The sequence below is a fragment of the Zalophus californianus genome, chromosome 7 (assembly GCF_009762305.2).
Source record: "Zalophus californianus isolate mZalCal1 chromosome 7, mZalCal1.pri.v2, whole genome shotgun sequence".
NCBI classification, from domain to species: Eukaryota; Metazoa; Chordata; class Mammalia; order Carnivora; family Otariidae; genus Zalophus; species Zalophus californianus.
In genome coordinates, this window is record NC_045601.1 from 122,381,413 (window position 1) to 122,398,834 (window position 17,422).

Consider the following 17,422-nt stretch of genomic DNA (forward strand, 5'->3'; position numbering starts at 1 on the left):
CCCTAAGGTCAGGAAGATGGCAGGGATGTCCACTATCACCACTGCTATTCAACATAGTACTAGAAGTCCTAGCCACAGCAATCAGACAACAAAAAGAAATAAAAGGCAACCAAATCAGCAAAGAAGAAATCAAACTCTCACTCTTTGCAGATGATATGATACTTTATGTGGAAAACCCAAAAGGCTCCACCCCAAAACTGCTAGAACTCATACAGGAATTCAGTAAAGTGGCAGGATATAAAATCAATGCACAAAAATCAGTGGCATTCCTATACACCAACAAGACAGAAGAGAGAGAAATTAAGGAGTCGATCCCATTTACAATCGCACCCAAAACCATAAGATACCTAGGAATAAATCTAACCAAAGAGGCAAAGAATTTGTACTCAGAAAACTATAAAATACTCATGAAATAAATTGAGGAAGACACAAAGAAATGGAAAAATGTTCCATGATCATGGATTGGAAGAACAAATATTGTGAAGATGTCAGTGTTACCTAGAGCAATCTACACACTCAGTGCAATACCTATCAAAATACCATCCACTTTTTTCAAAGAAATGGAACAAATAATCCTAAAATTTGTATGGAACCAGAAAAGACCCCGAATAGCCAGAGGAATATTGAAAAAGAAAAGCAAAGCTGGCGGCATCATATTTCTGGACTTCAAGCTCTATTACAAAGCTGTCATCATCAAGACAGTATGGTATTGGCACAAAAACAGACACATAAATCAACAGAACAGAATAGAGAGCCCAGAAATGGACCCTCAACTCTATGGTCAACTCATCTTCGACAAAGCAGGCAAGAATGTCCAATGGAAAAAAGACAGTCTCTTCAACAAATGGTGTTGGGAAAATTGGACAGCCACATGCATAAGAATGAAACTGGACCATTTCCTTACACCACACACAAAAATAGACTCCAAATGGTTGAAAGACCTAAATGTGAGAAAGGGTCCATCAAAATCCTAAAAGAGAACACAGGCAGCAATCTCTTCCACCTCAGCTGCAGCAACTTCTTCCTAGAAACATTGCCAAAGGCAAGGGAAGCAAGGGCAAAAATGAACTACTGGGACTTCATCAAGATAAAAAGCTTTTGCACAGGAAAAAGAAACAGTCAACAAAACCAAAAGACAACCAAAAGAATGGGAGAAGATATTTGCAAATGACATATCAGATAAAGGACTAGTACCCTAAATCTATAAAGAACTTCTTAAACTCAGTTCGCCGCCTCTCCCACCGACCCAATGAGCTGCAGAGGCTCCGGCGCGGACCCCGAGGTGGTGCCCGGCTCCGCCGCCCGCGGTCTCGGCCCCCGCAGGGGTGCCCTGCGGCACCCCTGCGGGGAATAAGGTCAGCCCCATGGGGACAGCAGGGGGACCTGCGGATGGAGCTGTGGCAGGGGGCACGGGACCCGCGGCAGCGCGGGCCGGGGAGCCGGCCGATTGGTGTGGGGCGGCTCCGCTGTCGGCAGGAGGCGCGTCGCCCCCGGAGGGGGCCATGTCTAACGGGGTTTATGTACTGCCTAGCGTGGCCAACGGAGACGTGAGGCCGGTGGTGTCCAGCACGCCTCTGGTGAATTTCCTGATGCAGCTGGAGAATTACATACCTACGATCCCAGACGCAGTGACTGGTTACTACCTGAACCGTGCTGGCTTTGAGGCCTCGGACCCACGCATAATTCGGCTCATCTCTCTAGCTGCCCAGAAATTTATCTCAGATATTGCCAACGATGCCCTACAGCACTGCAAAATGAAGGGCACAGCTTCTGGCAGCTCCCGAAGCAAAAGCAAGGACCGCAAGTACACTCTAACCATGGAGGACTTGACCCCCGCCCTCAGCGAGTATGGCATCAATGTGAAGAAGCCGCACTACTTCACCTGAGCCACCCAACCTAAATGTACTCGTCTGTCCCCTTGTCCCCACACCAGCCTGTTTTCATAATAAACTTTATTGTGACAGGCAAAAAAAAAAAAAAAAAGAACTTCTTAAACTCAACACCCAAAGAACAAATGATCCAATCAAGAAATGGGCAGAAGACATGAACAGACATTTTTCCAGAGAAGCCATTCAAATGGCCAACAGACACATGAAAAAGTGCTCAACATCGCTCGGCATCAGGGAAATTCAAATCAAAACCTCAATGAGATACCACCTCACACCAGTCAGAATGGCTAGAATTAACAAGTCAGGAAACGACAGATGTTGGCGAGGATGTGGAGAAAGGGGAACGCTCCTACACTGTTGGTGGGAATGCAAGCTGGTGCAACCACTCTGGAAAACAGTATGGGGGTTCCTCAAACTGTTGAAAATAGAGCTACCATACGATCCAGCAATTGCACTACTGGGTATTTACCCCAAAGATACAAATGTAGGGACCCAAAGGGGTACGTGCACCCCGATGTTTAGAGCAGCAATGTCCGCAATAGCCAAACTGTGGAAAGAGCCAAGATGTCCATCGACAGATGAATGGATAAAGAGGAAGTGGTATATATACACAATGGAATATTATGCAGCCATCAAAAGGGATGAAATCTTGCCATTTGCAATGATGTGGATGGAACTGGAGGGTGTTATGCTGAGTGAAATAAGTCAATCAGAGAAAGACATGTATCATATGACCTCACTGATATGAGGAATTCTTAATCTCAGGAAACAAACTGAGGGTTGCTGGAGTGGTGGGGGGTGGGAGGGATGGGGTGGCTGGGTGATAGACATTGGGGAGGGTATGTGCTATGGTGAGCGCTGTGAATTGTGTAAGACTGTTGAATCACAGACCTGTACCTCTGAAACAAATAACACATTATATGTTTTTAAAAAAAGAAGAAGATAGCAGGAGGGGAAGAATGAAGGGGGGAAATCGGAGGGGGAGACGAACCATGAGAGACTATTGACTCTGAAAAACAAACTGAGCGTTCTAGAGGGGAGGGGGTCGGGGGACGGGTTAGCCTGGTGATGGGTTTCAATCCATGCACATTCTGCATGGAGCACTGGGTGTTATACACAAACAATGAATCATGGAACACTACATCAAAAACTAATGATGTAATGTATGGCGATTAACATAACATAATAAAAAAAATATGTTTTATGTCTCTAAAAAAAATGAAGTCTATTAATAATAATAACAAAAACTGCCCCGAAACTTAGTGGAAGCTGATTTTCTAAGACCATATAGTTTCCCTTCTTAATCCAGGGGAGGGCAAAGAGTTTATGGCCATCTTTAATTGACTATAGCAAGTTGGTTCATGTCTTTAGCAAATAAGATAACTCTAATTTAAAAGAAGGCAAAAAGTTTCCATGCACAAATCTGAACGAGGCAGATTCCCCAGAATGCTTTGTAAAAAGTCTAAAATAATATTTAAGGACCCCTGCCGTAACCCAGACACACAATGTACAAAACAAAGGTTGGTCAATGTGTTCAGAAAATTCAGTTGCTAAAAAACTAGAGGAATATTGCCTTGTTTCCAAATAATTAACAGGAAGGTGGTTTAAATTAATGAAAATTCTGAATTACAGTCTCATAAAAATGCAATATTATTATTTTTGACCAAAGGCAGCCATTAGACATAGGAGAACAGTATTTCTTATTGAGTCCTTAAATTCTACAGCAAATGTCAGTCCCATAAAAACCACTGGGAAGTCCCATAAAAATCTCCCGTGGCCTTCAGGACTGGAGAATAGTTCCAGTTCTCCCAGTCACAATAAAGGGCCCAGGAGTCTTGGTGAGGTGCCAATGGCTTGGAGGCCGAAGTGCACCATTCCACTCTGGCAGATCATCATCATTCCCAGATCAGCCACCTCCCTGGTGGCTCCCCTGGGAAGCCTGCCCATTGCCCTCCCCTTTGTACCCCCAGCCTTAAGGATTCTTTCTTCTAGTCTTACCCTCCGGCTTTGGGCCAGCACATTTGCTCATCTCCTCAATCCTTTCTTCTCTAATGACTTACATTTTTTGGTGCACAAAATCCAGAGGTATTCCTGGATGATTTTTCTTTCTCATCTGGCATTGTCTCCTCCAAAGCAGTGAAGACACCCAGACAGATAACTGCTAGAGTTAAGGAAAAGAGAAAAACACAAATGCCAGAGGGGAGAAACCTATAGGTTAATAGGTCAAGAAAGTCACACTTCCACACACAGTTCTGTAGCGAGAAAGCCACAACGAGTCAGGACTATACGAGAAGTCATGGCCATAAGAGAAGCCCATTGTTTCCAAACTCTGGGAATATTCTCTTAGGGAGTCTGGACTGAGTGAACAGACCATACGGGATGGATATGCTCCTTTTCTAAACCATATACAAACCCAGCAGAGTGGTAAAGACTTGGAGTGGTTTGGAACATCTGGTGAAATTCAGCATCATGAAAAAAAGACAAGTGAGGATGAACTGGGGCTGAGAAAGTCCATTGATTAGAGAAATAATGAAACCACAGGGTTGGAGGAGAAGCAGAATGAATGTGCTGTTCAAAATAGAGCTCATTTCAGAACTGACAAATGTGCTGAGGGACTCTCAAGAGGAGGATGGGGAGAGGGAAAGAGGGAGGAGGTGGAGACAGAAGAAGAGAAGAGGCAGAGAAGGAGAGGATAGGAGGCAGAAGAGGGCAGAAAGATAGCCAGGTGCTATACGTAGCAGCTGGAAGAATTCAGGCAAATATTTTGACATGAGCTAGACAGTACGAAGTAAGGTCCAGTCCAAAAGGAGCCTCCTTTCTCTGGGTTAGAGGGGCCAGGAGTACACAGAGAACCCTGACGAAAGGGCTGGGATTTCAGTGGTTGGGGTTACAAGACAAGTTAGCGGGAAGGTAAGTAACAGGGGTGACTCGGCCCTGCTGATTGATTGACATGAGACCAAGCACAGCTCAGCAAAGCTCAGGTCATTCACATCAAATAGTGACAGTGGCTCCCTGCCTGTTACAATGGACTCAATACAGTGAGAGTCGCCAGAAATCACACCCTAGGCCCTGTTTTTGGAAAGGAAACCTCTTCTTATGCAAACTACTCATCCAACATGGATGAGCCCAACTTCCTGGTACCTGAGCAGTCAGGCAGCTGCAAGAACCTTATTTAATAAGTAAAAAGTTTGGGTGCCTGGGTGGCTCAGTTGGTTAAGCGACTGCCTTCGGCTCAGGTCATGATCCTGGAATCCCGGGATCGAGTCCCACATCCGGCTCCCCGCTCAGCGGGGAGTCTGCTTCTCCCTCTGACCCTCTTCCCTCTTGTGCTCTCTATCTCTCATTCTCTCTCTTTCTCAAATAAATAAATAAAATCTTTTAAAAAGTAAGTAAAAAGTTTGTATTTAGTACATGAACACCTACAAATGGTTTTCAATTGTTTAGAACATTTTATTGCTAATAAGCAGACAGAATATTCTACCATAGGTGCACTATTAGCATAGCCTTTATCCTTGAGGAGAACAAAAATAAACTTTACTTAATGCTTCCAACCCAAATCGCAAGTCTGGTCATCTATATGCTTTTCTTTCTCTTTGTAATGTTTCTGTTAGGAAGATACGCGCCTATGACCTGTATTGTAGAGCAATAGTCACAAATGTCACTTAGATATACTATATGCTTTGAGAATGTGACCGAATTGATGCCAAATGGTACGTGTCACTAGCTAGTAAGGGTTTTGCCTCTAGAGCACTGTTATTCAAGTTCTGAAAATTATTTCCATCTGAGAAGGGTGGGGGGCCTAATATGACAGGAGGAGATAAGGTCAATAGTAATCTGATCTCCAAAAAATTGTCACAATTATCCCCTACGCTGGTGGTCTTGGCCCAGGTTCAAACTGACCAGGAACGGAGAAAGAATCCCCTTCTGTTTCTTGCTCTTGGGAGCATGGTTATTGTAGCTCCAGGGCTCTCCATATTTAGCAAAGTGTGAAAGGCATGCTAATTGTATGTGAGGTGAGCACAGACATGAAGACACAAAGGACATTCACCTTAAAAGCCCAATACATTTGAAAGACCACAATAGTAGGCAGAATTCCAAGAGGGCCCCAGGATTTCCATCCTCTGATGCACAGACACCTTCTCTTAGTCATTCAGTTAAAGACTAATCTAGATACTGCTGTGAAGGGGTTTTACAGATGTAATTAAGCTCCCAAATCAGTTGACCTTAAGATTGAGAGATTTACCCAGTGGGCCTGACCTAATCACATGAGCTTTTGGAGTTTGGATAGAGAGGTCAGAGATTTAAACATGAAAAGGATTTGAAGCACCATCACTGACTTGAAGATGAAGGGGCAACATAGCAAAGAGGGCAGGTGAACTCTTAGAGCTGAGAGTAGCCCCTGCTGACAGCTAGAGGGAAACGGGACCTCGGCCCTACAGCTGTGGGAACTGAATTCTGCCAACAGTGGGAATGAGCTTGGAAACGTTTTTCTACAGAACCTCCAGACATGAAATTAGACAGGCCCACACCTTGACTTGAGCCTTCCCCTGAGTAGAGAAGCCAGCCAGGTCATGCTGGACTTCTGATCCACAGAAACCATGAGATAATAAGTGTGTGTTGCTTTAAGTCACTCAGTTTGTGTTGTTATTCCACGATAGAAAATCCATACAGCCCCCTTTGTATCTTTCTGTTTTTGCCTGTCTCCTTCTGTCTTACTTACTCTCATTCTCCATTCACATACATAAAATAAAAGGTGGGCCCGACCAGTGAGAATGACACTCTCTGCCTGGGTCTAAGAGGGGAGGTTCTTTGTATGTTTAATGTGGAAGGAATATTTCGGTAACAAGATTTTGGCATTTAAGGTTTTGTCTTAAGGAAAACAAAACAGCTTGTCAACCGCATAAAACATGGACAGGTCATCCCAGCGATGTAGCTTGCTACTTCTCCCCTATGGCCCCCAGCAGCCCTCAGCTTCTCTGAGTAGCAAAAGCAGGGCCAGTATGAAGGAGAGCATCTCAGGGGAAAAATTTACAGCAGTGCCAGAAACGTCAGTCATTGAGATGGGTAACATGTTTAGCTGTAGTGAAACACACATAACATAAAATTTACCTCTTAATCGTGTTTAAGTTTGTGGTTCAATGACAAGTCCATGCGCGACCATCGCCACTATCCATCGCCAGAACGTGTTTCATTTTGCAGACTGTAACTCTACACCCATATGATAGTAACTTCCCAGATAAAAACATTTTAATGCGATATTTTTCGCTAGACTTCATTTTTTAGAGCAGTTTTAGTTTCACGGCAAAATGAAGAGGAAAGAACAGAGATTTCCCATATGCCCCAGCCCCTACGCATGCATAGACTTCCCCATTATCAAGGTCCCCACCAAGGGTATAGTTGTCATAATCCATGGTTCTACAGACACACCATGGTCACCCCAAATCCATGGCTGACATTAGGGCTCACTCTTGTTGTTGTACCTTCTTTCAGTTTAGACAAATGTATAATGGCCTGTATCCATCAATGTAGTGTCACAGGGTAGTGTCACTGCCCTAAAACCCCTCTGTGCTCTGCCTCCCTACTCCTCCTTCCGCTCTAGTCCCTGGCAAAAATGCATCTCTTGACTGCCTCCGTGGTTTTGCCTTTTCCAGAATGTCACAGGGGTGGAATCATACAGCGCGTAGTATTTTCAGACCGGTGTCTGTCACTTGGTAACATGCATTTAAGTTTCCTACTGCAAGCTTTTTTAAAGAACAAAACTAATGCAAAGAAAAAAATCCAGGATGAACGAAATATCAAAATGTAAAGACCAAGTGGCTCGTGGCCACCACAACCATCTTCACGCTCCCACTCCCTCTGCGGGCTGATCACGGAATGCATTCTGTCCTCTCGTAAAACTGGGCCATTTTCACTCAACCATTTGCAGCCGATATTGTTTGCTTATTTCGAGAAGATCGTCTAAGTGAATTATGAAGCCAGAACACACTGGTAATCGAGTCGGCAGCTGAGCAGGCCCTGCCAAGAGTCAGAGCGTTGCTGCTGGCCCGCCCCCTCTCCTGCCGGACATTTCTGGGAAGTTCCTAGGTGGTGGGTGGTGTAGATTACAGCTGAGAAATTAGTTCAGATCCTGCAAATAAATAAGAGGGATGAAGAATCAGCATGGAGCATATGTCCCCAGCTTCCAGCTCAAGCTCCCATCACTGTTTCCAGCGCTTTTACTGGCGTGACTTCAAAATAACCTCTTCCTGAATTTCAGCAGGAAAGTGCTTTCAGCAACGAGAGAATTACTTCGTGATTGGGGAAAAGGCAAAGTATGTCCCCTCACAAGCCCTCTCCCCACCCAAAGGGGGCTGTGAGGTTGGGGTGGAGAGGCTGCAGGCGCAGCAGATGCTCGTCCCTCCTTAAATGAGGGCTCGGGGTGAGCCCTCCTGGGAGGGGGCCATGAGCCCGCCGCGCCTGAGTGGTGTGTGACTCACTGGGCAACGCGTCTCCAGACGCGTCCGAGAGCTCACTGCAGGGAGTGGGAAGAAAAGATGAAGTTGCTTTTGAGCCCCGTCCAGGAAGGCCATCAGAACGTGCCATTCCTGATATACCTCTGATGGAAGGCGGCCTCTAGGCTTCTCAGGTGCCAGGAAGTGACTTGGCCGCTGTTGATTTCTGAATAGAATGTTCCAGAATAGATCAAGGCCTGACAGCCATTGCAGTAGAGGAGAAACTTAGGTGTTGGGCAGGGCAGGATCAGGGAAAGACCAGCCTCAAAGCTACTCAGAGGCCCTTCTGGACACAGTCCCTGTCCGAGCGCTGCCTGGTTCCTGGCAAATCAGTCTGTTCCAGGCCATCAAACGTTCTGTTCTCCCCAAAAGATCAAAAGGCATTCTGTCCCACTCCCAGAAGAGAAGAGAATGTTCTGGAACAGATAAAGGGAAATCCATGAGCTCACAGAAAAGAAGCACTTACTACTATCTTGTTTATTCTCCTCTGCCATTATGAAGATGCTAGTTTAAAAAGGAATATAAAGAATTGTCCTTGTTAATCTCCTGGAAATAGCTCTTAGCTTCTAGAGCAGAAGCTACTTTAATTTTTAAAGATTTATCAAAGTAATAGCTGAACATCTTGCGTCTCTTCACAACTCCCGTGAATCTTGCCCTGGGAGAACAAAATCCACACCCTTCACTATAGGTGGAAGATATTGGAGGCTGGTGCTCAGAGGCAAGTTCCCTGTGGAAAAGGAAAAGGCAGGCTGGTGTGTCTGTGAGGGCCAGATCCCTGTGCTTGGGCATTTCACTATGTTCCCTACATTGACCTCACACCTGCTGCAGAGAGAGGATTCATTCTGTGATTTCACTGATAAGCACACGGGTTCTCAGAGACTGTAGGGCACTTTCAAAGTCAAACAGCTCCTGCTCTTCTCACTGTGCCCAGGGGCCCCTGGAGAGCTGGGTTTTGCAGAGCTGAGGGTTGCGTGTACCCTCAGGAGTTAAAGGGACATGAGTGCTTCATGAATGAAGTCAAGTCAGACTATGCAGTCATCCCCAGTAGTCCCAAGAATTCCTTCTGAGAAATGGAATATCTTATGCTATGCATTTTGCTAGCCTGTGTGGGATAAAGTTAAAAGTGAAAGTTAGGCTTTATTGTTACTTTCCCAGAAAGGGTCATTCTGGGATCCAAGTGGCTCTTCCTTGAAAGAGAGTGAGGGCCTCAAGGATCCATAGCTGCCTATGCAACCTCCCCACCTTGGGAAGTACCGGGTGGGTCCACATGATCCAATCCAACAGGCGGAATGCTCCCCCCTGCTCACCGAGCTCCCTCGTGCTCCCAGCCACGGGCAGAGAGAGGGGACACATGTTTTTACATGAGATTCAGAGAGGTTAGGAGATTTCCCCCAAGACTTGGACTCCCACCCCAGTGGCCCGATCACAGGTTTTCATGGCAGGGAATGGTGCAGTAGGAACAGGTCACCTGTCATCTCATGGGGCCATGGGGGGCTTGTTGAATGAGGGATTTGGGACCCCCTTGGTCTCTGTCCAAGGCCTGGCCAAGGCAGATCCTTCTTTCCTTTTCCCCAAAGAAAGGCTGAGTGCCACTTCCCTGATTTTGCCAGGTGGCTTAGGGCTGGGGTGGGGGTCCCAAGGCAGCTGTAAAATTAGACCCCTCTGACAAGGTGAATATGATGTATTCACATTTTCTCAAGGTGAAAACTCACACCCAGGAGGCAGCTGTGGAAGTCTTTCCCCCGGAAAGTCTACTCATTTTGAAGCAAGAAATGCAATTGGAAATACACCATGCTGCCTTTCTGTTTGATAAAAAAGAAAAAAGTAGCAAAAACAAATTTCAACTCCAACCTATTCCATCAACATAGAACGTCTCTGAGACAATCTCTAAAACAGCACATCTCTCACCACCAAGATTATTTCTGGTGCAAGAAAAGGAGCAAATAGAAGGAAAAGGGAAGCGTTTCAGACTGTACAGGTGTGTTCCTAGTTCAGCCTTTTAACAGGAAAGTTCATACAAAACAAACAAAACAAAATGCAAATAAAAATGCAAACTTACGAGCTCTGTGTTTATTCTAAAATTTGTCAAGATTTGCATTACTGTTTGATATGTCTTTGCTGCATCCTGAGCCTCTAATTTGACTTTCTTTTTTCCCAGTTAGATTTTCTGCTCTTTTGAAGTTAGGAAATGTCAGCGGTTTCTTTCAAGCATCTTTGGGCAAGACTTTTTTTTTTTTTTTTTTAAGCGTCAGAGCAGGAAAAGGCCATTCAGCTTATCTGTTCACTTCCTGAAATCTAAACAAGCTTTCAGAAAACCACATCACACCCTATCCATTCAGCAAGAGTCTCTGCGTTTGGACAGGATATTTCAGAGCCATTTTGACTTTATAAAAACTTTTAGAACTGGTTTGAAAAGTCTCCAAAGATTTTGAGAAATAACTTAGAAAGTTTGAGACTAAAATTGGTGTGGTTATTTCTCTCCTAAGGAAATGATTCAGAAAAATCCTTTCTTTCCTCGGAGAATTCCATTCCAGTTGGCTGCCCAGAGCTCTCCGGTGGACTGATGGCTGATATTTTCAAACTCTTGTCCTAATTCTATTTAGCCATTGAGTGGAGGATGCTTCCAGCTATTCTTGTAACACCCCGTATTTTGACTGAGAAACAGGCTTTATGATTTGCAAATGTGATGGAAATGAAGAATTTTGAGTGAATCTACTGGCCCTCATCCAGGAATATCCATTTAAGACTCATTTGCGGAATATTGGGGTTTTCACTATACAAGAAAAACCCCAAAAAACAAAAAAACAAAGGATATGCGTTTCAGTGCAAACTCTGCATCTCATTTCCCCAAAAGAGATTTGAAGCTGCCTGTCGCAAAAAACAGTTTCAGGGAGGGTGAGTGGTCAGTACAAAACAACTGAGTTTCCAAACACAGCGCCACCTCTTGGCCACTCATCTGTAGCCCTCTTATTTTAACGTGGGCTCAAATATCTCCCATTTTAATGTAAAAAAGCAGAAATGTCAAGTAAAATAGATTGCTAAGGACCAGCAGCAGGAAGCGGGCAATGTCCAGCCTTCTCATTTGACACGACAAAGCGCCTTATAATGTACCTGGGGTGGTCTGGGGGACATGACAGTGTGGGTTTGTGTGAGTGAGCTCTTAATGCCAAGGCCATTATGGCTACAATTAACTTTATTTTTTTTAAGATTTTATTTATTTGACAGAGAGAGAGACAGCGAGAGAAGGAACACAAGTAGGGGGAGTGGGAGAGGGAGAAGCAGGCTTCCCGATGAGCAGGGAGCCCGACGCGGGGCTCGATCCCAAGACCCTGGGATCATGACCTGAGCCGAAGGCAGACGCTTAACGACTGATTCACCCAGGTGCCCCTACAATTAACTTTAAATGGTGGTGTCTCTGAATAAAAGCAGTTACTCCCAGAGGCCCATGAGGGTTATGTGTGTGCAGGGTTGGCCACCAGGAATCTATTCGTTGTTATCAATGCAGACAGTAAATGTATTCGTCCGTCAACCCCAGATGCTCATGTGTAAGGCCCTAAACCAACACTCATCAGAGGAGGCAGGCTGGGCTTGGGCCATAGAATATGAGTTTTTTGTTTGTTTTTTTAAAGTTCCATTATCATACCACAAGATTTGTAATCATATTTCATTGTCAGAGTTAAAAATAAAAGCTAGTCCCCCAAAATCACAACACTCAATTCTATTAGAACGTGGTTGCTTGCTATTTTTAAACGAATTCCAGTGACATCATGTATATCAAGCTTCTTTGATAAAAGAGACTATTCATGAGTGAATCATCAAGACAGCTTTCGCTTATCTTTTTAAGCAGAACATTTTTGTTTTTAATCCATAACCATTTTAGTTACATTTTTCCCCCAAAACATATCACAAACTTCCCAGCCCTCTTAATAACTGATTTTTTAAATGGCGGTAAAATATACACAACGTATAATTTACCATTCTAGTCGTTTTAAGAGCAGTTCACTTCTAAGTGTACATTATTTAAATGGTGTTCAATACATTCAAATGGCTAGGGAACCATCACCACCGCCCAGAAGAACCGATTATTTTTAATATACACGAACCTTGCTTTCATGACTCTGATGTCATTATAAATATCCAGCATTATGTGGTGTTGTGATATTACTCATGGGGACAAACACAGTGTTTAGGGCTGTGTACCCCATATATTAGACAACCTCCGGCTGCTAAGATATTGAAGTCTTGAGATAGCATTTCTAATTGCGTTTGTTTTTGTTGTTCCTCGTCTTTTGCCACTGGGGGTGCGAGCAACCATTCGCTTGTGTCTGCTCTTTCCTAACATAGGGCAGGGAAAGCCAATAATCACACTTGGTAACTACCACGTACACATCCTGTGAATGGACCTCATGGTGTGTATTTTTGTGCTTTGGAAAACATTTTTGCTTCTTTCAGGTTCTTAACTTTGTCTTGGATTGTGTGATTGGCATATATCTGACCTGTAAGTAAGGGAAGACTCTGATTCTTGTGAATCTTGGTTGCCTGAAGCTCCCCTTCACATCAAAAGGCAAAATGCAATAATAACATCTGGAAGCCTAGTCCCCACTGTGAAAGCAAAAGAGAAAATTCAATTAAGGAGACAGAAAAATTTAAGCAAAACTCCCTTGTAGGTTATTATCGTTTCCTGCCATAGAAATAAAAGACAGATTCTTCCTATATTGCTCTCCGTTTGTCTCGACCATACATTTTTACTTAGGAAATTATTCCTCCTAAATATAGTAAGCAGAGAAATAAACTTTGGCCAGAAACTACAAATTTAGAGCCACCAGGAATCAGGCAATCCCGGAAAGGATAAATCAGGTGGGGAGGTGATGTTTTCAAATCCTTATTTCCTTTCTGCTTCAGTGTTTGCTGGGTGGATGAGTGAGTACTATCTCTGAAAGGATCTGCTACAGGTATTTTATTTTGGTTTTTCAGTTAAATCAGTGGTTCTCAACTGTGGGTGATTTTGCCCACAGGGGACATTTGGCAAGGTCTGGAGACATTTTTGGTTGTCACAACTGGGGAGGTTTGTGCTACTGGCATATCTAGTGGGTAGAGGCCAGGGAGACTGCTAAACATCGGACAATGCACAGGACAGTTCCCATAGCAGAAGATTATCCAGCCCCAATATATATTTCTATGTAATAGATATATTTCTAAATAACTATGGATATATATACAGGTATAGATAGTGAGAGAATTACATTACACACACACACAAACACAAATACATCCTATTGGTTCTGTTTCTCTGAAGAACTCTAACACTCACTAGTTTGTAAGAAAAAAAATTTGAAGACAATTTAAATTCCCAACATTATCGGTGCCAACAAGTTAAAAGCACCACATTCATATAATGGAATTTAAAATATTCATTAAAATGAATAATTATGTTTATGTCTTTCCACTTGAACAGCTCTTGGAAACAAAATGTTGAACATACAAAATAGTCTTAATGTATACAACAAGATGCCACTTATGTAAATTTTTTGAAAAATATAAAACAATACTATCCTTTCATTGTGGAAAATATAAGTGTAATGAAAATATAAAAATGTCATCTGGAAGGATATATAGTAAATTAGTCAGAGTTGTGGGTCTGTGGAGGGAGAGAATGAGGGAAGGCAGAGCATAAGTAATGGGACTAAGAAGGGGCACAAAGTCGACTTCTGTTTTATCAGTAATGTTACTTTTTTAATAAAAAATTACCTGGAGCATATGAAAAGATGTTAACATGTGTTCTTTCTAGATGGTGCTTGGAGAGGGTTGAATTATGCAACCACCCCCAAAGAAAAACAGACATTCACCCAGAACCTGTCAATGTGACATTATTTGGAAAGAGAGTCTTTGCAGATGCAGTTGAGTTAAAGATCTTGAGATGAGATCATCCTGGATTAGGGTGGGCCCTAAATCCAACGACAAGTTCTTACCATCACAGACTTCAATTCTACTTCCAAAATTCTGGAACTATCATCCAAAAATATGTTGATATATCCGAGAGAGAATGAAGACATCAACAAAAGTATGAAGATTAGATCTGATTTTTACAGTGGCACCTAACCAATTCTTGTCCTTCTTGGTGTGGAACAAGACTCTAATTTTGGCATTAGAATACAGTCTCAAAAGCTTCCCACCTGCCCCCGGCCCTCTCTTCCTCACCCTGGTAATCTCGGAAGTCACATGCTCCAGATGGCATAGCTACAAGATGGAAGCCTGGATCCCTGCACACCTTTGGGAAGAGAGCTGACCCAAAAGCTGCTTGATCTGGATTTTGATAAGCACAAAGTAGACTCTGCGGTTGTTTCTGCAGCATGAGCTGTTCTCCTGACAGATACAAGACCCAGAAGCATCAGTCTCATTATTTAGCCATTGACCTCCTTGAACATCAGCATTTACAGATCCTTCCATCACCATAGTTCCGTTAATTATTATAGCTCAGTTAGTTCTCTTTAGGATTATTGAACCACTAGTAAATATGCATCAAAATCAACGTATAGTCTCTTCCACTGGGATTTCACAAAAACCACTTAATGGCCGAATAGTTTACCCCCCTCATCCGACTCAGAAAAGCATATTGTGATTAGAACACTCTTTGCACAATAATAAAAACAAAGCAGGTTTATGGATTGTGCTGGATATCCAGTGTGGTTAAGCCACTCAACTTTGAGTTCTGACTGGCACAGGTTTGTTTATTTAGACACTTTTCAAAAAGAGGGGGATAGGCCGTGTGCTGATACAAGGTGTGTATGTGTGCCTGTGTTTGTTTGTTACCATTAAGCCTTGCTTAGTCTTAATTTTCCCTGGCCAAAAATTGGCTTTTTTCTATAGACTTCTCTCACACAAGACATCTCACATGGGATAGAGATGTGCCACAGACTTTGAAGCTCAGAAGACCTGGGCTCAAATCCTGACATTTACCAGTTGTGTGTGCTTGAAGAACTCACTGAACTTCTTGATTTCCTCACGTAGAAAATGGGCTAATAGTATTGCCTTGTAGCATGTCATGAGTATTAAAAATCCTTAACAGAAAGCTTGTCCAGTCTAAGCCCAGTTTGAATGGTAGCTCTTACTGTGGTCCTAATGACCGGCAGGAAATTCCCAAAGGTCCCTTGCCTCCGAGATCAAGAAAGAATGCAGGATACGCTCATGGCTCTCCTCCACCACATCCATGGAATCCTGCCCCCTAGAGGCAGAAGGCGTAATATTCCCTGACTTGGAAACTGATCAAGTTGACATGGGGGTAGATTGAGGACCGTTTAGGAAGAGCTGATGAGGCACAGAAATTAGAACCAAGCCTTTACAGAGGTGGAGTAGCAGACACTATGGGTTGGGAGTGCGGAAACTCTGCCGTCAGGAAGGCACTTCTCCTCACACGAAACAGAGGCACACCCAGTTAGACAAATCTGAAGACCAAAAGCCACCGCTTCGACTCAATTCAATGTGCTGTGACCAGTTTTCAAGTAGGAATAACCTGGTATTAACAAGCTTGTCTTAAAATGAAAGCAAAATACAGATGTCTTGAAGGATATTCATTAAAATGTTTCTGCTTATCCCTGAATGGTGGGTCTTGAGGTGACTTTTCACACTTTATTTTACAAAACCTATAAAGCCATTTTCACCGAGAACAACAACAACAAAAATAGTGAAAATGCAGAGGAGCTACCCAGGGCTCTAAGTCAGAGAACTGACTTCAAATCCCAAATCTACCACCACTACCTGGGGCCCTGAGTGAGTCACAGAGAACCACTGCGGGCCTCAGTTTCCACATCTGCAGGGTGGGGATAATAGTAGCTCCCTCCTAGGATTATTTGAAGCTTAAAATGGATAACTTATGGTATGCAAAACATCTAGACTAGGGCTCAGAAAGTGGTAAATTTCTAACCCCCTGAAACAACTTGTTGGGGTAAGTCATTTCTCATGGAAGATGTTGACTTTATTGGAGACTGACCATCCCCTCCATCACAGGTTTCCCCAGGAAAATCAGAGATGGGGAACTTTCTACCTCATCTCCTAAGGCCTCCAAGACACTGGCAGGGAGAGGAAGGAGTAGGGGAAGGGACTGTGGAAAGCACAGCTGTGGAAATCAGAGGCTAATGTCAGCGTCCACCCACTCAGATTGCAGTCATCCCAGCCAAACTGAGATTCATCTCCCAGAGAAGGTATGTGAAGCGACAGCCACTCTGCAGACCCCCACGCAGGCGACCCCACCCCAGCACTGGCCATACTGCCTGCAGAGGCCCCAAGCCAGAGGCAGCAGGGACTCAAACCCATCTCTCTTTTAACTTGGCATCCTGGAGCTTTTGAACAGATCACACCAATGTGTGTGACAAAAATAGGCGGGCAATACCCAGCTCTGCTAGGGGCTCGTTGTTGAGGGATGACGTCAGGGAGAGCGGAGACCAGGAGCTCGGGCTCAGCCCAGGACCCTCCACCTTACAGTGTCTCCTCTCCTCCTGCCCCTCTTTCCATCCGTGGCAATCCATCTTTTTCCAAAAGTTGGCAGGTTAGCTGGAGACAAATCCCGCTGGCCAGCTTTTCTGTCTTTTCCATCTTTAGGTTAGATTTCTCGTGAGGGCTGGTAATCCAGTCTCGGCTCATCAATAACTTCATCAGCAAATCCTTCCTGATCATCCTCGCCTCCTTCCCCTGCTCAGCGAAGCCGAGAACAGACCCGGATGCCCCAGGGGCTCCAGATCTCCTTCCTCCCAGGGTCTCCATCTTTCTCTCCTTGTTTTAATCCTCTGCTCACTGTTTACCACTGCAATGAGCATGCAGTTGTTTTATTGTGACATCAACCATTCTCGGGGACTTTTCCCAGGACTTGCAATTTTGTAGCAGAGAGGGATTTTCTCTCCGAGGTAGAATGATGGTCTTGTTTTTAAAGGGGCGCCTGGGTGGCTCAATCAGTTAAGCGTCTGCCTTCAGCTCAGGTCATGATCCCAGGGTCCTGGGATCGAGCCCCGCATCGGGCTCCCTGCTCAGCGGGGAGCCTGCTTCTCCCTC

General features: G+C 44.2%; 1 pseudogene; it reads left to right on the forward strand.

The window, feature by feature from the left end:
• The first annotated feature begins 1,249 nt into the window (after positions 1–1,249).
• Positions 1,250–1,966, forward strand: LOC113927697 (annotated as a pseudogene).
• The last annotated feature ends 15,456 nt before the right edge of the window (positions 1,967–17,422 follow it).